The following is a 23,083-nucleotide window of genomic DNA, read 5'->3' as shown; positions in this document are numbered from 1 at the left end:
CAAAAGTATAACTTTAATAGAAGTAAAGTTAACTATAATTACAATGGAAGGAAATGAGCAGCCAGTGAACAAGCATACGGATACATATGTGAATATGGGGATGCACGAGTGTTTGAGGAGATTTGAGTGAGAGAATTTATCAACAATTTGCGCAAAGCACCTGAATGGCTGACAAACGGCGCTGTGAAACAAACAGACCATGCAGACGGCAAGTTGAACTCTGTGGGTGTCACTGTTTGTTGTAATATTGATGTTGTGGAGCTGTGGCCGCCGAATGTGCCGAATGTGAAAGTGTAAATGTGATGCGGCTGGAGTTGTTGTCGCAAAGCGAGGGGTGAATTTAGTGCATCGACGACACGGAATTGGAACATTGAAGAGCAGCAGTAATATAATTGTGAACTGGCACAGAGGTGACCTAATACAGGTACCTCTAACAGCAAATTATTCAGTAACAAGTTACGCATTGAATGGTTAGTGCCGGAAACGGGTTCTCGGTTCTCGCGCTGCGTTATTCGCTGCGGTTTTTTTGCGCGAATAGCTAACAAATAAGCCAAACTGAAAGAAAACAACAGACAAGGGTATTCCCAAAAACAAAAACCGAAACCTTAAAAAATAATAATGATAACGACACTGTAACAAATAAGAAACGTACATAAATGTCAAATAAGTTTGCAAACAATAACATCTCTAAAGCCGGTCGCAACATTAGTAGCCTTAGTTAGCGGAGTTAGCGGGTCAATGACTGTTAGAAATTGAAAATTAATTACGCTGAGTACAACGGTTTAGCCGCCGACGCCGTGGGCGGTATAAAGTTGCATCGGCACCTATTCAAATAATCAAATGTTTGTATGTATACGTCCAAACTGCATATGAATAGGTATGTTTATGTGTAGGCTAACGTGTTTGCATGAATATATGAAAATATTGATTGATGTGAACCAAAATGCACCGAAATAATGCTAGTTGTGGGAGTTGCTTCTGCTGTCTTATCACTTAACTAGTCAGTCAAAAGTTAAAACCTGCAAAAAGCTCCAATGCAGATATGTATGTATGTATATACACGTGTGTGTATATATAAATATATCTGAATATAGTCAATAAAATTTTGTGTGTGTATGGCAAATTGATTTTGAACCGGCCGTTTATAGAAAAAAGTAAATATTTTCAAATATTTATATATACACATACATACATATAAATGCATTTTTTTTATTTTTATTATTGTATATATACATACATATGTATATGTATGTACATATATACATTGCTATGAATTTGTGCTTTGGGAGGCCGAATTGAAATATGCAAATTAAAATAGTAATGAGAATGTGGTTTAATTTGAAAACCTCTCTCCGTCATAAGTACATCATTTTTTATATGTGTATGTAAAAAAGCATCTAGTGTAAATACATGCAACCGCATGCTTCAAAAGGATTTGCATAGTGCTTCAAATGCCTTAGGTTTCAAAGCCTAAACTCGGCAAAATCCATGCATTTGTTCGTTCGCACACAATAGCCGGTATTTGTTTTTTATCAGCGGCAAGTTTTCGCGCCTATTCGACCGTGTGTCTAACGTTTTGTTGCATTGTGTGTTTCTAAGTTTTTTATACATGAAAATACCTTCCGTCATATGCACACGAATTGTATGCGTTTTATGTATCGTGTCGTGTAGTGTCGTGTTTTTGGGTCATCTTGCGGAATTGTGGTGCTCACTTAAGCCGTTTGGCCTAACGAGGATTACCATAAATACATTGATGTACGAAGCATTACTCAGCGGTCGCTGAAGTACAACTACCTGCATTCCTAATTAACTGCGCTCCTTCCGATCACCGAACTAGGAACACCGTTTGCGCTGTCAGTCGTTTCCGAATGCAAACTATCCAACTGGGAGCGCTACCGCAGCTGGCACCCCATTCTCCTCGGCGATAAGGGGCTGCATTCACCATTGCAAAGAGGCACGCATACATACATAGATATTTACTCTTACTCTTTCAAAGCCGTCAATAGCAACACAACTGAAAGCATCAGCATAAAAAGACCAACGGCAAAAAAACAAATTAACTTTTCGGCTTTGCAAGGTAAGTATACGACCTCAATTGTTTACGACGGTCGCATACTAGCAACCCTTGACGCCAGCCATAGTACACAAGCATACACACGCAAACTTACACAAACTTACATATGTATGTATGCACATCATTCGTACACACAGAATTGAAATTGCATCGAAAAACAAACACTTAGAAAACATTTTCCCGCTAGTAGCTGAAACTGCGAACGATTTAACATTTTCGTTTTAAATGTCGACTGAATACATTCCTTAATTATACCTTTTACGTATGTATCAATGTAAGACATGAGTCCGAGTTTTGGATTAGTTCGTTTGGTTTTAAACTGATTTTCATAACGCAAGCATTTTTATACCCTAAACAGGGTAGGAAACGTCGAAGGCCCTATAAAGTGTAGAAATTTATAAATGATAAACGTGACGAGCCGAGTCAATCCACCTGTTCGTTTGGCTGTCCGTATGTCCACGAACTAGTTTTTCAGTTTTTGGGACATTGCTCTGAAATTTTGCACTCGTCCTTTTTTCACAAAGAAGCTACTCAATTGTCGGAACCGCCGATATCGGACACGAGTCGAGTCAATCCACCTGTTCGTTTGGCTGTCCATATGTCCACGAACTAGTTTTTCAGTTTTTGGGATATCGCTCCGAAATTTTGCACTCGTCCTTTTTTCACAAAGAAGCTACTCAATTGTCGGAACCGCCGATATCGGACAACGATAGTATATATCGTACAAATTGACCGATCAAGTTCTAGTCCTTGTATGGAAAAGTTTTTTATTAGACCAGATATCTACACGAAATTAGGCAGATATTATTATCTAAGGCAGCGCTTCAATCTTCGAACATATTGTTCAGATCGGACTCCTATGGCATAGAGCTGTCATACAAACTGACCGCTCAAAATCAAGATAAAACTATTTTTATACCCTTTTTGTTATAAGATATGCACTCTGATGGGTATTAAAGCTTCGGCCGGGCCGAAGTTGAGGTTTCTTCCTGTTTTATTCAAAATTTAACTTCGAAAAGCATTACATATCTGCAGAACATTTTTAATACATATTAACATTATTGTAAAAATATTTCACTGCATCTCCGCGAAGATTTCAATAGATAAATATTTGCAATTGATAGTTTGCTTATAAGCATTCTCTTTAATGTAAAAATTAACTTGTGTCTAGCCCTTTCACTTTGATTTTGAGTTATGCACAGCAATGGTTACAAAGAAACAACAAGACACATACACATGCATCTAATATATTACATTAAAGCGGGTCGATTTTTTTTATGTATGCGGGAAAGGTTCTACGGATTCTGAACAACTTTGGCTAAGAGACTATGGGTCTAAAACCGGTTTCCAGCCAGCGATTTTTAAGGTGAATTTTCAAAAATCTGAATAATCGGTTATATGGGACATATGTATATGATATAATTGACCGATCTGATCGATTGCGACAAATAATCAACATATTAACAAACTACACTCTGTTTTAAATTTCACTCAAAATCTCAAAAACTGACGAACAAATTTTTATGAACCCAAAACTACTTCCTAACAAAACTTCAATTTAAATATTGCTGTCTCGGAAACGATTTTAAAACCATAGTCTCTTAGGCAAAGTTGTGCAGAATGATCTGGAGAGCATTTCCCGCATACGCGATTTTTCTGCTTTTTTGGCTCCGTGTAAATCGACCCGCTCTAATATACAATTCAAAACAATTGGTGCACTTGGGGACGCTGGGCAAAAATATATGTGTGTATAACTAACACTTTCTCTATAAAGTATTACATTCGGAGTCTACAGTGTAAGAAACGACTGATTTATCGGCGATTTAGTAAGAATTTTAGAAAAATCGTTGTTATTTTTGTAATTTTTTTTTGTATATGTGTCTGTTGTTACGCAAGTAGGGTGGATGTCTGACGACGCACCTAGGCTTTTAGGAGGCCCTCTATATAATAACCACCCTGTGCTCCAGATGAAATTCATCCATAAAATAATTTCATCTTTGCACCTTCCGAATTATATCCAAGAAAACTTCTCCCGATAATTGCGAATATTTTCCTATATAAAGCCTTGCATTCGCATAGATCTATGTACTTGTATAGTATCATCTTCTTCTACCTCTTGATACGCTTGCCTGCGTGTTAAGCAGCTATAGCTATAATATATTTATCTATTAAATATTTATAAGTACCCAGAGGCATACATATTTCCTCTTTTTCGGAGTCTGTTTGTAAGGTGGCGCCTGCTTTGGCTAGATCGTCTGTTTCATCATGTTATTGTCAGGAATATCACTGTGGCCTAGAATCTATTACAGGTTTACCGCGGAATAGGACGTTAGATCCACAGAGAGTTCAAGGCATTCTTTCACTATCTTCGATGAAACTCTTAGAGATTTTAGTGATTTCAAAGCCGCTAAGCTCTCTGTATATGTACATATGTATAGTATAAATATATTTTTTGTTGTAAGCACACTTTTTGTCAGAATAAGAAGATTTTTTAAATTGCTGCGATCTCCGCTTCGAAGACACTGCAGTGGTCTGTTAGTCGAAAGGTGATTGTAATATCTAATTTTGCGAAAAAGACACCACCTCTCACTTGATAATCGAGTTTGAACCTCACTGCTCTACTTGATATTTGGGAAGTTTTGTCCAGTTCTGCGGCATTTCTCTACTAATTTTCATAAATTTAATTGATTGTTTAATATTTGAGAAATATATCACTGTGCCCAACAAATAGGGTGACATTGTATTTATTTTGAAAACTCTTTATTTATTCTTCCAAATCAATTTCACCCTCTTCTAAGTAATTCCCTCCCGATGCAATGCACTTATGCCAACGGATTTTACAATCTTCGAAACACTGGTTGTAGTCACTTTCCGGGATGGCCTTCAGTTCCGTCTTCGCTGCGGCTTGAATCTCCTCTATCGTATAAAAACGGTGTCCCCGGAGCGGTCTTTTGAGCTTGGTGAACAGCCAGAAGTCGCACGGCGCCAGATCAGGTGAATACGATGGTTGCGGAACGATATGGGTTGAGTTTTTGGCGAAATGATCACGAATTACGAGGGCAGTATGGGATGGTGCATTATCGTGGTGTAAAAACCAAGAATTGTCTTTCCACAATTCCGGCCTTTTTAGGCGGATAGCGTTACGCAAACGACGCATAACGTTCAAATATTCCTTGTTGACTGTTTGACCGGTTGGAAGGCATAACACCACGATAATCGAAGAAAACAGTCAACATGACCTTGATTTTTGAGCGACTTTGGCGCGATTTTTTTGGTCTCGGCTCTCTTTTGGCACGATATTCGCTCGATTGATCGGTTGTTTCGGGGTCGTAAGCATAGATCCAAGTCTCATCGCCAGTTATAATGCGTTTCATGACACACTGGTAGTCGGAAAGCATCGTTTCACACACTTCAACGCGACGCCTTTTTTCCAAGAAATTCAATGTTTTCGGTACCAGTCGAGATTTGACGCGCAAAACATCCTTCAAAATGGTACTGAGCCTTTGATATGCCAACTTCATCAGCAAGGTCTCTAATTGTTAATCGACGGTTTTTCAACACCAAATCTTTGATTTGTTGAACGTGAGCTTCGTCGGTTAAGGTTGATGGTCGCCCTGGACGCTCTTCGTCTTCGACACGTTCACGGCCGGCTTGGAACTCACTATACCACTTGTAAACATTTTTTTAGACATAGCCTCATCACCAAAGGCTTTCTGCACCATCCTCAACGTATCCGCAGCAGAAAATTGATTCCGTAAACAAAATTTAATGCAAATTCTTTGCTCAACAAATTTCGACATCGCAAAAAACGAAAAACTCACTTTTAGCAGCTCACAAAACGACACGTACATATCTCAAACACTAATGAATATTTTGACATGAAATTTGACAGTACTACCAACCGAAAAAATAATAATTTTCCAAATCCTTCGACGCGCGCAGTTTAAATTCTATTTTTGGGCACAGTAGAGTGAAATAAACAATGTATGAATCAAGTCTTCCATTGTGGTTCTGCGCGAATTTTTTCAGGTGGCGCTTTGGGTTGCACATCAATATAAGCTCATCATTCGGACATCCCTTGTTGGTTGCTTCAAAAAGTTTACGAATTCAATGATTTGCTCCCATTTGTGCCTCTGCACGTGGCAGCTGTGCTTGTCACTCAGCTATGCTGGATTTATGCTCAGTTCATGCATGTGCTACACACATGTGCCGTAAATGCAGTATTTTGTCAAGCAATTTAATCTATGAATTGTGTAAAGCTTAGGAAACTGCTTCGAGGGAAAACTATCGAAAAGTGAAACTGGAAAAACGCTCAACGAAACGCATTCTGAGGTTATATTGAGAAAATAATACAGCGATTAGAAACAATTTTAATTAAGGGTTAATGCTGATTCCCAAGTAGATTAAATTAGAAATATATGGTATTAATCTTATGATTTATGCTAAAACTTTTATGCTGGCACCATAAGATATATAACATATGTGTCAAAAAATTCGGATAATTTTAGAGAGAAATACATTTTTTTAACAAAATTTGTTTGCATTATTAAGATTTGCTTCGATTACAAAAATATTCCTAATTGTCACACAATTGTTCACGTAAAACGATGGCTGATACGGAAAATATGTCGAAAGGCGTAGTTATCTGCGATAATTTTTCACCATTTACTTAGATTCGTTCGCTCGGCAGCCTTGATATCTTTAGGGTATTGGCTAGCTTGATCGGCTTCTTACTTCAGCGTTCATATGGTCTATGAGAAATTTAGCAAACCATTGTGGTTGCTCAGCCTGGCGAAGTGACCAGAAATGGGTCATCAAGATGATTTTTATGCCCCGAGGAAAATATATTAGTTTAGCCACTATGTGTGATCACTATAGCATATAGTTCCCATCCAATTGACCGTTCAAAATCAAGGTAAAGATCTTTTTATACCCTTTTATGACATAAACATAGCAAACATGAGTAGCAGTCTAGCTTCGGTGCAACGGTAGTTAACGCTTTTTCTTATTTAAAAAAAACGTGTTATATAATTTTATTTCATAATACTAAAACTTGCGGCCGAAAGCATCCTGAGTTTGCGGCCAACTGCTGTTCATATAAAATTTTGCGAAGTAATTTCTTGAAAAGTAAGTGAGTGAGTGCGTAGAAATAAATGTGATCAATATACTGTTAAAGAATTGTTTGCTTATAGTATTCATTGAAAGTAGACAAGATTTTTGGCAGTGTACTGTCCAGTACTCACTCAGTCTGTGCTTTTGAATTTTGCAGTTGCAGGTTGTCTACGGATGGCATAATTGTGGCTAGTCTGGCATGTAAAGCGAAATTCATTATTATTTCAATACGTATACAGTCTCATTTATAGACAGACACATATAAATTTATTTGTGTAGGACCTTCTGCTTCAGGTACACAAACTCGCTTACTCATTCTTCATACTTATCTAAAAGCAATTTCAATTATTTTGATATATTTTTACAGAGAATCTTTGTAAGATGAACTTTCTGCTTAACGATAGAGTGATAAGAAGCTGAGAACGTTTGTCTAAATCGGCTTTTTAAATTAAAATATTTTGTAGTTGTAGTTTATTTTGTTTTTTTTTTTTGTCGCCAATTAAATGTTTGGAAGAAGCACACTGAATACCATATATTCAATTCAATTAAATTTGTGTGTAAGGTATGCGATTCTATTATATTTTGATTTTGTCTTCTAACAACAACATTTATTGGAATTTGTTGGCATGCAGCGGTGAGAAGTAGCTATCGTTCTATTAGTATAATTAAGATCATATGCATTTATAGGATTAAATATTTGAGTATATCTTAAGTTGAGAGCATGTATTGATAAAAATTTGGAGAGTATTATATTTACACACTATAAGCTGATGGCTTAGCTTGTTGAGCTTTAACTGAAGGAATTTGTTTCTGCCGGAAGCAAAGCTCAATGTACAGCGCGTAGCAGTGACACACCTAAATTTTTGTACGAATCTGTAGCTGTCGTATTATTACTGAGTATTTGTTAATAATTATTATTTCTGATACTACTATTACTACTAACAAGTGGCCCAAATATAGGTCCCTTTTCAAAGCCGTTTTCTTGACAGATCACGCGTGAGTCGTGCTAAGCTGTCATGCTAGTTTTGTACACTATTGTTTGGCATTTCATCATGGAAAGACTTGCACCAGTGAAGAGAATATAACAGCTGTAGCTGAGATTGTACACGAAGACGTCTTCGCAGCAACTCGGACTGACATATGGAACGATTTAGTGCGTACAAAATACAGTTTGTGCAAGAACTGAAGCCGGTCGAGCTTCCCAAGCGACATTGCTTCGCTCTATGGACTTTTGAAATGTTCCAAGAAGATCCGAAGTTTTCGAACCAAATTTTGTTCAGCGATGAGACCCATTTCTTGCTCAATGGTTATGTAAACAAACAAAATTGCCGCATTTGGAACGAAGAGCAACCTGAAGAGATTCAAGAACTGCCATTTCATCCAGAAAAAGCGACGGTTTGGTGTGGTTTGTGAGCGGGTGAAATCATCGGTCCATAGTTCTTCAAAAATGATGCCGGTGAGAACGTAACCCTCAATGGCGACCCATATAACCGAATATTGAAATTAAAGCTCGTGATCTCGGCGACATTTGGTTTCAAAAAGACTACGCCACTTCCCACTTTGGACCGGCCGATTATCCACCAAAATCCTGTGATATCACAGCGTTTTCCTGTGGGGATATGTAGAGTCTAAAACCTATGTGGACAATTCCCCTTGGCTTTGTCAGACATATGTAGTCTTCAAAAAATAAATGCCAAAGAATGTTCTTTCGAATGATAAAAAACATTCCCAATTAAATTTGAAGTTTCTGTTTTTTTCTTAAAAAAGTAGTGAACTTCGAAATGGGTCACCCTTTATTTGCATTTATTCAGCAATTTAATACGAATTATATTTTAAACTTATGAATAAGTCTGCGCAGTACACCTTTTGTAAGTATATAGACTAATAGCATATATGTACATATGTAAGTGGAATAGTTTGCTGATCCTTGGCTTGAAATGAAGATTATTATCTGGATGAAGGAATACTAAGTACTAGGGCGTCAATTTCCATTTTAGTGAGTTCATTCAGCTAATTGATTTCAGAAACGTTTCTTTGCTCTTAACGTTGCATAGATTAACCTTAGAAGTCCGGCATTTAAATATGACAATGGGTATTAATTAAAACATGCAAATGTGAAATATTAAAAGCATAACTCTGCATATGCACCAACATGCTTGTGTAATATGTAATTGTTCACAAATACCTATTGTCTTGATGCAGTTGCGTAAATTCGTACGTATGTATGTAGTGAAGTATTGTATATACAAGCAACACATACGGCACTTGACGCTGCAGCACCCATGTGTAGACGGAATGCGGAATTGAATTATATTGAATATTTATACTAAATAAATGAAATGAAATCCGTAAAGTCTTCTTCCTGCCCATGTATAAGTATTAATTTAATTTTCCCAAAGTGCTCTTCAATGCCAATTCCATTTGCCACACGCCGGTGCAGAGCAACACTCCTTTCTTTGTACGCATGCATGGCTCCGCACCTCATCATTCACCGCAATACAACATTTTACTTTACACCACCAGTCTTTGCAGACCCTTGCTCTTAACCGCATCGTGGCCGCAAAGGAGATGTTCAATTTCAATTTCAAAGGATTTTCCATGTATTTATTCAAGGACTTTAACTTAAGCATAAATTACCGGCATAACCGATTGAGGTGCTTTTGGTATAAAGCATACGTACAGGCGCGCAGCGTGCATATTTGTGGAATCCAAAGGCAGCAAGGCAACAAAATACAGAATCCATCCACAGAGCGGGGAGATTATCAGTGGTAATGCAATGCAGTTCCCATAATAATATTTCCTAGTCGGCATTCCCATATTTACCGCGTATATACCGTGCTTACACACACATATTAATATGTATAGACAAAATTAATAAAAGTAATGTATGGCTGAGTATGGCCATTTGTCTCTCATTTACATATGAAGACCGCCATAAGCTCGTGTGTAACACTGCATTGCATACAAATATGCAAATCTATCCATCATAAGAATATACTCCCGATATATGGTAACAGCACACATACATATGTAAGTAAGCGAAATGTTAAATCTGAACTTTACTTTTGGTGCACTTTAAATTAGTGTGTACATTGACTAGAAATATTGCTATGACAGTCAAACTACAGTTTTAAATTGCATAAGACTGTTTTTTCGATTTCTCATTGAAAAAGAAAGAACTTACTAATGTGTGGACGTTTCGTACAGGCCCAGAATATGCAGAATCTTTATAAGATTCTTTTGGTAATATGATTTCTTTACCTTAAGGGGCTATACCAGTGTGACGCATGAAAAAATAGGCGATTTTCGTGAATTTTTATAAGAGAAAGTACGAGATTGAATATTTTGAACTTCTTTGAAAGTAATAAGGCATATCTTTAACTATATTTTAATATTTTTTTGTGACAAAAATGTTGAAAAATAACGGAGTTATGGGCTGTCTTCTGAGGTGGGCAAAAAAAAAGGCCCTCAACTGCTGGCATGATTACGGCCGAATGAAAAACAAAGAAATTTGAAAAGTTTATTAAAATTAAAGATATTTCCTATACAATGACCGACTATCTTTGAAAAATATCAAAAATTAACAAAATGGCGTAATTTTGAAAAAAATTTTTGTTTTTTTACGCCAAATTGACAATTTTCAACCAATCAAAAAGATCGTCATTGTATAGTAAATGTATTCGAAAATACTCAGTTTTAGTTTTAAGTCGATTGGTCAATTTCTCGTTGAATTATGACGCCAGCAATTTTGAAATATATCGTTTCGAGAAAAACGCGTTTAAAGTTTCACTTATATACTTGTATGTTTGCACCCCTGAGCGATCGCTCTTTAGAACGCTGCCATCCAAAAACTATACAAGATACGACCTTCCCGATTTCACAGGATATTTATGGAAATATAAGCAGCAAATATCGAGCAAAAAACGGCATATTTTCAATAATTTATTTTTTCGTATAAAACATGAAATGTTTTATTTAAACTTTTTATTGTTTATGTTCATGTACTGATTTTACAAAGACTTACTGAAAATTTCAAAAGAAAATATTCAAACTTCGGCCAATGCGATGTCATTTCCGGCAGGTTGTCGGAAAAAGAAGCCTCCGCGTTGACAGCAGTAATTCATACAGGATTATCAAAAGTTAAAAAGTAAAAAATAAGTGTTTTAACTAAGATCATAAACTAGGTATTGGAAGAAGAAAAAACAAAAACAGTGAAAATTGTATTTTTGGCAGACGTTTTTGCAAAAAAACGCAGATTTTGGTTAAAATTGCTCGATGTTTTTTTAATAGTTATAATGAAACTCCTTCCTTAAAGACCTTGTTAATTATATTTCAAAGATCTGTGTAAAAATGTCACTAAGATTGGTTGAATTATTCGCGAGTAATCTTGACAACCCACTTTGAAAACACAGTTTCGAAAAAAACGCGTTTAAGATTTTAAGTGACAATAGAGCAGACCTCGAGAGCGAAACTTTTCACGGCTCTCTCCAAAAGTATCAACTTTACAACTTAGAACAGCATTCTAGAGATGTTATAGAATTAAATAAGACAATATTTTTTTTTGTTTTGAAGCCGTGAAACACGCTTAACTCCTTAAAAAAAATTCTATGTCCAAATTGTTATTGTTTGTTAAACGTCATGCATTTGGAAAATACGAGTAAATGGCACAAAGGAGTACTTTCGCTTAAAACTTGGCAAACGGCAAATTGTCAACATTTAGCGCCCATTGAAAATTGCGAGCCAAAATATTAGCGAAAAGTGAAAGCTGTGCCCAAAAGTCTAATAATGGCATTGGTAGGAGATAGAGGCATAAAATGAAGAGATTTGTGTCACAAAAAATTAAATTGTTGGTGACATTAAATGGGCTGATAAACATTTAGGCTGAAAGGAACACTGGTGAGGCAGTGAAGCAACAAAACTTCGAAGAGAAAAAGTTCAAACCAAATTTTTCGAAAATAAATATTATATTCAAATATTGTTTTTCCATTTTTATATTAATTGCAAAAGTTGCTGCGGGGATTAAAATAGGTTCAGCCTTGGCAAAAATTGTAGATACATCTTTAAAACAAGAAAAAGCGTGCACTTCGGTTGCACCGAAACTGTAATTTCCATCTAGGTGTTACAAACTTTTTGCCAAACTCAATGCACCCGAGGTATAATTATGACAATATATTCTTTTACAAAGAAATACTTAAAACATATGTTTTAAAAACTAAATTGTCAACGAAAAAATTTTTAATTTCTTTACATTATTTAATTTTTTTAGAATGACTTCAATCATTTTTTGCTTTTTAAAACAAATTCAGCAACCGCTCTTGCATTTCTTTCCCTCTATGAAGCTCGTCAATCACGGCGAAGTTTTTTATATTAAATTAAACATCTCCAATATTCACTAAGAATTCGTAAATACACAAAACAAACACATTTTTAAATACAAAAGATATAGCATAATTAAACGCTAACGGTTCTCCATGTTAGTGTAAGCATGGAGAAGTCAGATAATAAAAAAATAACCCGGAAACAAGAGGAAACTAAAATAACATTCTAAATACCGCGCGAACCATAAAACAAGTTATGTGAGATGATATATTGGTTTCGTGAAGGTAGGCGCAGGCGCAACCAACCGCTGGTGGTCGCACTTAGGTCATCATTAGGCCAATTTGATCCCAGTTAATACTACAACTCCGGAGATTTGGTAAAAACCTTAATTTTTTTCCTACCCCAGCTGCCTAATGTCTCTTAAGTGGAAGCATTGGGGTCTGAGCTGGCTGAGGGCTAGGCATTCGCAAATATATGTAATGCTCAAATCATGAAAATCAGCGATATGTTGAGGAACTTCATTTACTTGAAATTTTACACATGACTCCATCCTCCATTTCATCTACATCGTAAAAGTACTGTTCAATTTAAGATATATCGTATTTGGTTAAATATCAGCAAAGTAAGGGCTAAAATATTGATGGGTGATTCATTATTGTAGCGCTAACAACTTATGTATATGTGTGAATAGAGATTGGTGGAGCTTTATTACATGTTTACTTAAGCTTGAGGCTGCTGAAAGTATTGAATGCATCGGGTTCAGATCAAAGTCGCTTCCGGATTTCGTTAGCTTGTCGTATTCGATTGCCACTTATTTGCTAATTCAACAGAGCCACAGATGAGCGTGCGCACTTAAATCAATAATAACAACAATAATAATATCAGTGGAGAAAGTAAATAGTGTATATGTATGTATGTATATTTTTGTGAAAAAGGGCAGAAACTGCTAGAACAATGAAAGCAATTTCATATTGTTTGAATGGCTTTACGCCCGAGGAGTTAAGCGGTACTAGCTGTATAAACATGAGAACAAAAGTTAACCAGCTAAGGTTGGGAGGATAAAAGATTAAAGAGGAACTAATAACCTAAGTTTTCATACAAAAGTAAAAACTATATGTGACCTGGTCTACGAAAAGGGAGCTAACGTGCGAAACAAGTTATGACTTTTTGGATTCTATCATGTGAAATAGCATCTCATCTTCCATCCGAATCAACTAAAAAGTGAAAATTGATTTTTTGACACCTAAGCCCCCTTTCCGTAGACCAGGTCACATATAATACATAAAAAGGAGCCAAGCAAGATTTTGATTTTCAATGTTCAGTTTTTATGTCAGCTATATGCTATAGTGGTCCTATATCGGCGATTCGGACATATGAGCAGCTTCTTGTGGCTTCATTTATATATGTACTATATAAAGTATTCAGTTTTCTTCTGGGCTTCATTTATATACATATGTATTATATAGGGTATGCAGTTTTCTTCTGGCTGTTGCAAACTTCGAGGCAAAATTAATACCAACATATATCCCGTTCTGGGTATAAAAATGTATATCAATGCGGAGTTAGTTAGGTAGCTCAGGGAGGTACTTCTCTACTATGGCGGTGCATTTCGTGCCATGAAATCCTCAAATGTGGCTTATAAAATCATTGAAAAATTGTGTGTTGGTATTTAACAATTTAATTATAATTATTGATGGGATAATACTTAATACGCTCATACATTCAAAGGGGAACCCTTTAGCAAATCAACAATTACTTTATGGATTTATTCTACACACGGGAAAAACAGTTAGCTGCAGCAAAAGCTACAACGGAAATCACTTTGAAGTTATTTTATTAACACTAAATCGATTGTAAATAACTCTTCTTCACATGAATAATTTAAGCTCTCTAGTGCCTTTCAATGCAAGGTTTGGTTATACGGTAATATTTCAGTGTACCTTGTGGAGAGTGTGAATTACCTACCGGCATTTATTTACGTAACAACCTGATGGTAAATGTCACAGTTCAAGCTTAAAATTGACGAAATTCCCATATTAAATATTAAAAGAGACCACCTTGCCTCTGTGCATCCAATGCGTTACTCGACCGCGTTGCACCCAACGGCCCCAAAAACCATACCCACCCCCGCCTATAGTTAATAAAGTGGGCAACATTGACGGTTCGTACAATTTCATTGAGCCAGTAAAACGTTCTCGTCATTAAAAGGGTCATATAGCCTGCAGCAATACGATGGCCCGCTGCCCAAATCTAGCGTGTGGAGTGCGGTTGGTCACGTACCGAACATAAAAGTATTTACAAATAATATTTCCATATGCTGAGGAACGTGACAAAAAATCAAAATTATGCTTGATCCGGTTGCATTAAATGCCGCTATGGGAATTTTTTGAATTTTTCTTTTTGAGTTTTTGGGGCGTATGTACGGGTATGTGTGTCCCGACTCGATAACAACTTAAATTTAAAGTTTCCTCAAGCTTGATATGCCGCCAAAGCAGCGGAGTTATTCGTTTTTGTTGTTATTTTCGTAAATGTAATTAGTTTCTTAATGAGTTTTTGTTGTACAACTTTTGCTTGCCCATATTTACAAGTAACTGTACTTATGTACGCACTTGTACATAAAATTGACAGAGTTCAAAGTAAGCTCAAGTATGTACAACTATTATGTTCTTGCAAGGAGATGTAGCAAGCACTTGCTCGTACTAATTACATGGTACACAGACTATGTAGGTGAGTGAATCTGCTCTTTCTCTTTACTCTAAAAGCCAAGGCAAATGCTTGCCAAAGGAAATTACCTATCATTCCTGTACAATTTATTTGCGCTAAGTATACAAATCCATATACTTTCATATAAAGATAGGTAGACTTATCGTATGTACCGACTAAGTAGATGGCCCAGCTAACACGACGAATAACACAATCGTCTAACAGATTAAAATACTTCCTATACACTAAAGTAATACTAAACAAAACAAGATAAACCGCTAACCTCGGGAGCACTGAAGCTATAATACGCTTCAAAAATACAAAAGTTTCCATCCACTTGATTTTGTTCGGTTAGTTTGTATGACTATTTTCTACTATGGTGGTTCGATCTGAAAAATGTATACGGAAATTGTACCATTGTCTTGAATACTACATATTCCATATCAGATTTCGTGAAGATATCTTGTGAAATAAAAAAATTGTTCCTACATGAACTTTATTTGGATCGTTCAGTTGATATAGCAGCTATACATTTGTTATAATGGTGCATTATCGGCGGTGCCGGCATAAGCAGCTTGTGAAGAAAATTATTTACAATTGTCGCCTGTTACGTCGTTGGATCTTTTTGATTTTTTGCATCGCCTGCAGTCCACACGAATGAGTGAAATAATGGAGCCATGTTTGAACATTGTATTTTCGATATTGTGTGGGATCTCGAAAGACTCTTCGATGTGGCAGCCTTCTTCTAGCCACAGTATCGCATTCAAACAATACATACACTGATCTCTCGGATTTTAGCGCACAGAAGCGTAAAGTTTCGTCAGAACACTTTGCTATCCTATGCATATATTTGCGTAGTCTGGAACTATAAGCAAATCCTGTTAGTGTTCTTAAGTCGTTTTTACTAAATAAAATAATAATTTTAAGTCTTTCGGTGTTATAGTCGTTTATTAGTTGTTTTCACCGTCTTATTCGGTCACAATTAGAAAAAATGATTCTGACCACGTCGGCGAGGCCGAATCGCTTTTTACGCAAGTTGATCTACTGTTTCGTTTTCTTTAAGACTAGTTTGTCCGGGAAAACAAAATAGCTTAACTTTATTTCGTTCTTTCCTGGTACATTCCCATACCTTGTGCAATTTTAGAACATAACTTACGTTCGCACTTTTTTAAACAAGTCTGAAAGCCAAGCATTATCCATTTGCGGTTAATATTTAGAAAAAATATATATCAATCGTTTTCTAATTTACATATGAAGTTCGAATCTTAATTCCTTGGATTTTTAAACTGGCAATAACGTATTTGTTTTTATTCGTAATCAACATTTCTATCGGAAAATCGTATATAATATAAAACAAGTAAGTAGAGCTCAGTTCGGGTATTATTCAGTTTCTAGGAGATTGAAAAGTTGTGAATCGATTTTGCTCATTTTTAGACTTGAGATTGCTATCCTTAAAAATACTATTTATATTTGATCTCACCACTTGTCCTTAGCAAGTCGGTCGGACTTAGCCTTAGCGGTTTGTGAATTATGTACTTTGAGACTATTGAAGCGCGAGGGTGAGCCCACTTAAAACAATGGAAAACTTTATTCGCAAATGCCGCTTTATGTTTCAATGCATAGTGCCAGATGGTCTACAACTCTATATCTCTCGGTTATAAAAATATTATACTTTATTTCTTGCTTTACTTTTTATTTACACTTCATACATATGTATATAGCAATATTGTAATGATGTATGATCGAAATAGTATTAAAACACTTTTGAGGAATATTAAAAAAAAATTCAATTCAACGTAATCAAAATGTCAACGCGACCATAGAAGCAAGAAAGGAAACTTTTTAAGCCATCGTGTTGCATTTTTCAGGTGTGCAATTTCCATGATTGCCAGATAATACCGTAAAGCGAAGAGAAAATGAGAAATAAAAGCGGACAATGAGAAAATTGACCTCATGCACGTCATCGTAAAAGACTAAATGACTTCGATGAAAATCTAACTTAACGCATTTGAAGATACGAAATGTTTGTTTGCTGACGAATTGCACGACTATTTCTGTAAACATGTGCATATATACATATGTATGTACATATATATACATATATATTTATTATTTAAATATCAATATAGATATAGATATCAATATAGATATTTTCTTCATTGAAATATTTCAAATAACGGTTGCTATAAAAAGAAACGGATGAAAATATAATTTTATTTGGTTTAGTAGTAGTAATCGGACTTCACAATCTGCTTAAATAATTGGAACAATTAAAACGTTTCCTCTATTTTAATTCCCTTCATCTATAGAAAATGTAAACATTTATGTAGGAGGACCTATTCAAAATTACAATTAAAAACTCATGTTTGGAGAGGCTTTCTTAAAATATTGAATATATTTTTACTAGAGTGACCAAAAAAAAAATTTTTTTGAATTTTCAGCTTATATATATGTATGTACATATAAATAGGTTCCATGACGAGCTGAATCGAATGTAACCATGTCCAAACATGAGTTTTTAGTCTGTATATACGTGAAGTCCGCAGTTTATAAGATATCGATCTGAATTTTTGCTTACCTTACTCCCCATGGAGCTGCTCCTTTGTGGGAACCGCCAATAAGGGGTTACTATAGCATATACATAGCTGCCATACAAACTAAACGATTGGAATCAAGGGCTTATGTGGAAATTTTTTTTTAGTTGACGAGATATCTTCCAGAGATTTAACATGTTGTTCCGATCGGGTCACTATATCATATAGCTGCCAAACAAACTGAATGATCAAAATCAAGTCTTATAAGGAATCTTTTGTATTTGCGAAAGGCATTCTAGCTTCGCTACAACAGAAGTCAACGTTATTTCTTGTTTTTAATAATATATAGCTCAACAATTATGATATTTATAATATCCTTATGATTAGGTGGGCTTATTTATCTTGGCATTTTAACTTGATTGTTCGAAGCATAATAGTGTTTTGCTATGAAGCACAGGCTCTACGATAAAGGTGTGGGAGTGCAAAGTTTCCTGACAGAGGTAATAACATTGTGTCGGATTCGCACCACCAGCACTTCACGACGTCATACATGATGGATTCAAATGTCTACTCGAACGCCTACAAACCTCGACATCGTTTGGTACAACCAAACATTTTTTTAGCAGTTTCGTTTAACCGTTTGCATGGCGTGATGGAATATAGACAACTTAAAAAATTGCAGCAGGCCGATGATATTTGCGAAAATGCCACAGAGACTACAATAAAAGAACAAAAAATTGCCAGTGATTGTGATGGTCGTGGTGGAAGCGCAAAGGTCAGAGCAACAAAAATTAACAAAGTTATACATTGTACGATCGAATTGGGCAATGCATCGAGCTGCTGAATGGGAAACATGTATTCATGTACATGGCACGGTATCGCACCATACCGAACCGCACAACAGCAGAGCCCTTGGTTCGTAGCAACTCAATGCTTTGGCGGTTCGCCGACTTTGCAGCAACGATTGTACCGCAGTCTCCATTGTATGGTATCGTGATGAAATCGTTCAGCACCTTCTGCGTTATATTTATTATAATATTTCGAGATGTGAGGCAAGCGATATGAACGTGTCACGATTTTTACAATTCACACATTTCGCTTCCTTCACCGCATTTTCGCTTGTTACCATAGCTCAATCACATATCTGAATGTGTACGGTTGTATGTGCCATACTTGGCATATTCCTACCTTTGCTTTAGGGCTGCAATTCACCACTCACTATTGTCTTCTTCGAAGTGTACGCTCATCGTCTTTGCTGGGTGCCATTCCAACAGTGTAGCCGCCTGCCGGCCGCTTTTCTTGAATATGATTTACGGATATCCACAAGCTGTACAAAGCTACACGGTACATGGTTACCTGTACCCACAAACGAGTATGACTGCTCATATAACGCCAACATGGTGTTTCTGCGATGTCGCGGCTTCTTGGCGTGAATGCGCAGCTTGTTAAACGATCATGCAGCAAGTACTCACCTCTTTTTGTTAGGCGATAACCGCTTTTTCTGTCCGGGCTGTTGATTTCGTTGGCCTACGAGTATCTTGTTCAAATTCTTCGATCCCTTTCAAACACACGGCCACCCTCATTATTCTTTCATCTTCACTTCTGCCGTCGCATAACTACATGGCTGGCACAGCAGTGGTCATGTTCGCATTTGCAACTTGGTTCGCTTTGTGCCACAGCATGCGTTGTCAGTAAGTTTTTACTTGTGCGATGTGTCTCCTTTGGGAATCGATTGTACTGGGATGACTTAACGATGTCTGCGGGCCATCCTTTTACGCTGCCATAACAACGTTCTGATTATTGCCAAAACGCGCATATCTGAATAACACCAGCATGTGGTGTGCGGCATAGTTGGGCGTAATAAGAAGCAATCAGCAAGCTCCATTCGCACCTTCAGCGCCTCCTTATTGTAACTATAATACGAGTACATAGCTGTCGTCGCACAAATGTTTGTCCATTAACTCTCTTTGCACGTGAATGCAAAAATATTGCACTTTTGTGTTGGCTGCAAAATCGGAAATTATGCAGAAACCCAGACATGCTTATATGTAAGAAGTGTCAATGCATCAGGCCACTGTACATTTATACTTTTGCTACATGTTGATACAGAGCATAATAGCTTTGTTCACCTTACGGCTATTTTTATCACCGTCAACTAATCGAGATAGATCAAGAGGTATATACGTGTATATGTATAGAAATGGTCGGAATGACGCGTTCTAACAGGTTTAATGTACATGCCGCTCAATCCACTAAAGCCAAATTTGAAAAATTTGTGAAAATAGACGAAGTCAGATGATCTCTTCACCAACTCTTCTTATAACTTTTCAGTATGTTGAAAACTATTAAAAGAGCGATAACTCACTCCCTAAATACGTTATTAAAATGCCAGTCATGATGATACGGAAGGGCTTCATGCGAGACGGTGTCAAAAGTAGCCAATGGACGAGGCACCGCTAACCTTTAGGAGAATTCCATGCAACATATTAATAACTACTTGACCAATTTCACCCTAATAAGGTATATTACATTACTTTTACATCGTTATGCTTCAGTGTGAAAAAAGACAAAGCCACATTAAAACCACGCCTACTTCTCGAGTAACTTAATTTTAAGTTCAATCTAACTCTTTCACTTTAGCAAATCTGTCAGTAATAACTATATGCCTACATGACAAAAATTTGTAAAATTAGCCCATACTTTTCATAACCCAGATATAAAGGGTGATCCAAGTAGAAATACTTTTTCAATAGCCTTATTTAAACACCTTAAACCTATTTATTAATCACGCTTGAGTCGTCTCAAACTGTCATATTATTTTTGTTGAGTATTGTTTGCCATTTCATCATGGAAAGACCTTACGCCTAAGCAACGTTTTCAAATCGTTCAATTTTTTTACGAAAATTCACGTTCTATAAAGAATGTGTTTCTCACGCGTCAATCAACTTATGGTCAACATAATCGGCCTACTGAGCGTACTATTCGCAACACCATCACCCATCTTGAGACCTAGCATTCATTAGTGGATAATATTCGACCTCCAGCACGCAGTGAGTAAAATATAACAGCCGTAGCTGAGAGTGTACACGAAGACCGTGGACCGTCGGCGCTGTTCGGGGCAACTCGGACTAACGTCTGGAACGACTTGGCTCATTAACGTCGGGAGCATAAATTTAAAGTGTACAAAATAAAGCTTGTGCAATAACTAAAGTCACTCGACCTTCACAAGCGACAAAAAGTTGCAAGAAGATTCCACGTTTTCGAGCCAAATTTTGTTCAGCTATGAGGCATCATATTATGCCCATTTTACGCTCAATGAGTATGTAAACAAGCAAAATTGCCGCCTTCGAGACGAAGAGCAACCTGAAGAGATTCAAGAGCTGCCATTTCATCCAAAAAAAAAAAAACGGTTTGGTGTGGTTTGTGGGCCAGTGGAATCATTGGTTCATATTTCTTCAAAAATGATACCGGTGAGTACGTAACTCTCAATGGCGACCGTTTTCGAGCCATGATAACCGACTAGCTGTTGCCTGAAATTGAAACTTGTGATCTCGACGACATTTGGTTTCAACTAGACAGCGCTTTTTCCCAAACATCGCACCAGTCATTGGGTTTATTAGGAGTACACTTCGGTGAGCATACAATTTCACGTTTTGGGCCGTTTGACTTTTTCCTGTGGGGATATCTAAAGCCTAAAGTCTATGCGGACAATCTCGCTTTGATTCAGGCTTTGGAGCAAAACTTCACGCATATCATTCGCCAGTTACTAGTCGAAATGCTCGAACGAGTCATCAACGGATGGACCATCTGAGACGTAGCTGCAACCAAGTCTGAAAGAGATAATCTTCAAAAACTAAATGCCATTTCGTTGGAAAGACCAGGTGGAGAAGGACTTGGCTGCACTTGGATTCTCCAATTGACGCCAAACAGTGAAAAGGAAGAATGTCTGACGCGCTGTATAAAGCCGGCTATAACCGAGTAAGCGGTGTCTACGCCAATAAAGAAGACTATAATAAAATGCTATCCTTTATTTGCAAAATAAATACAACTACCAAAAATTAAAAAAAAAATCGGAGTATTTGTAAATTATTTCCTACCATATAGATGTTAAACTTTAGATCTTCCTTGTGTTACCTGACCAAATTAAAGATGTAGAAAATAAATTCGGAAGATGATAAAGAAGAACTAATAACCGTTACCGACAATGTTTAAGCTTATGAGCATAACGTTAGGTATTGAAGGACTATGTATAAAATCCTATTTTAAGGAAACGGGAAACCCAGCAATGTCATGCTCGACTTGTCCCGATTTTTGTATCTGTGCATTAGAACTATTGAAGAGGAAGTTCCACATGTGCACAAGAGTTATTTTAATTTGGGTTTTATTTAATAAAGTTGAACGCGCGCAAGTGTCGTAGTTACTGGCTGAAACGTAATGGGCGAACCTTAACAGGGCGGAATAAAAAGCAAATTTCTCAAACATTGTGGAAGTAAATCAGAAAGCGAGCGCACTCTGCACAACCGACTCGCAATTTCTATCAAATAAACTCTCTGAAAAGATTTCCCAAGCAGCATCCCGAAACGTCCTTTTTCTTGTTGTTTTACTGCCGATAAGCTTCTTGAAATCGACATCTGCCTTCTCGTTGACGTTTTTGTTGTCATTGTTGGTAATTTACTGTGATTCAAACAAATTCATTCATGGCTCACATACCAAAGCAGATGATGTGCACCGCCTCAGTGCCTACAAAGAAAATGTGTATATACATGCATATACATATATATATTCGTAGTTTATAGTGTATGTATGCCTGCGCATTTCTCAAAGTTTGTCAGGAGTTTTTGTTGTTCAAATATCTAACGTGTCTGCATTTTTCTATTGATTTCCACTTATGATGACATCGCATTGACGATGGCAGACGGGTATTGTTTGGCATTATCGGGCTGGTGTGGTGCTTTTTGGTTGCTCTGAATGCTAAATTGTTTGCAGTTAGAAGGAATAGCGGTAAGACGAGGATGAAATATTAAGCGCTACATCCACGTGAAACACACCATTTCTAACCACATTTTTTGTTGCGAACTTGAAATTGTATTCGCAGTCAAACTGAGAACGTAGTAAAACGAATATTTGGTTTGTTTTTGCATATTTATCAAATGAAAATACTCACTCGTTGACATGGGCGTTAGGGAGTTATAAATATATCAAGGCATCTACCAAACTTTTACGGTAGCATGCAAATTTAGTGCTTATTCATTTATGCTTTTTCTGAACTAGTGAATCTGGATCTATGAAAAGTTTGTAATGTTAACCAAGTAAATCAGACGGATTACGGTTTCCAATGTAC

The 23,083-nt window shown here is 36.7% G+C and overlaps 1 protein-coding gene across 5 annotated transcripts in view; it reads left to right on the top strand.

Annotated features, from left to right (window-relative positions):
- The first annotated feature begins 403 nt into the window (after window positions 1-403).
- LOC126763448 (MOXD1 homolog 2) overlaps window positions 404-23,083 on the top strand; it is a 137,919-nt gene continuing 115,239 nt past the window's right edge. Inside the window, exons 1-2 of one of the 5 annotated variants that reach the window (XM_050480966.1) lie at window positions 447-632; window positions 1,672-2,077. The gene's annotated coding sequence lies outside the window, so the exon portion shown is untranslated. Of the gene's footprint in view, window positions 425-446; window positions 878-1,671; window positions 2,078-23,083 lie in introns of those variants that run through there. The other 4 variants (XM_050480963.1, XM_050480968.1, XM_050480964.1 and 1 more) reach the window with 4 other exon arrangements.

The sequence above is a fragment of the Bactrocera neohumeralis genome, chromosome 6 (genome assembly GCF_024586455.1).
Source record: "Bactrocera neohumeralis isolate Rockhampton chromosome 6, APGP_CSIRO_Bneo_wtdbg2-racon-allhic-juicebox.fasta_v2, whole genome shotgun sequence".
Lineage (NCBI taxonomy): Eukaryota > Metazoa > Arthropoda > Insecta > Diptera > Tephritidae > Bactrocera > Bactrocera neohumeralis.
Note: the sequence above shows the minus strand (reverse complement) of the source record. Positions and strands in the feature narration are given on the sequence as shown.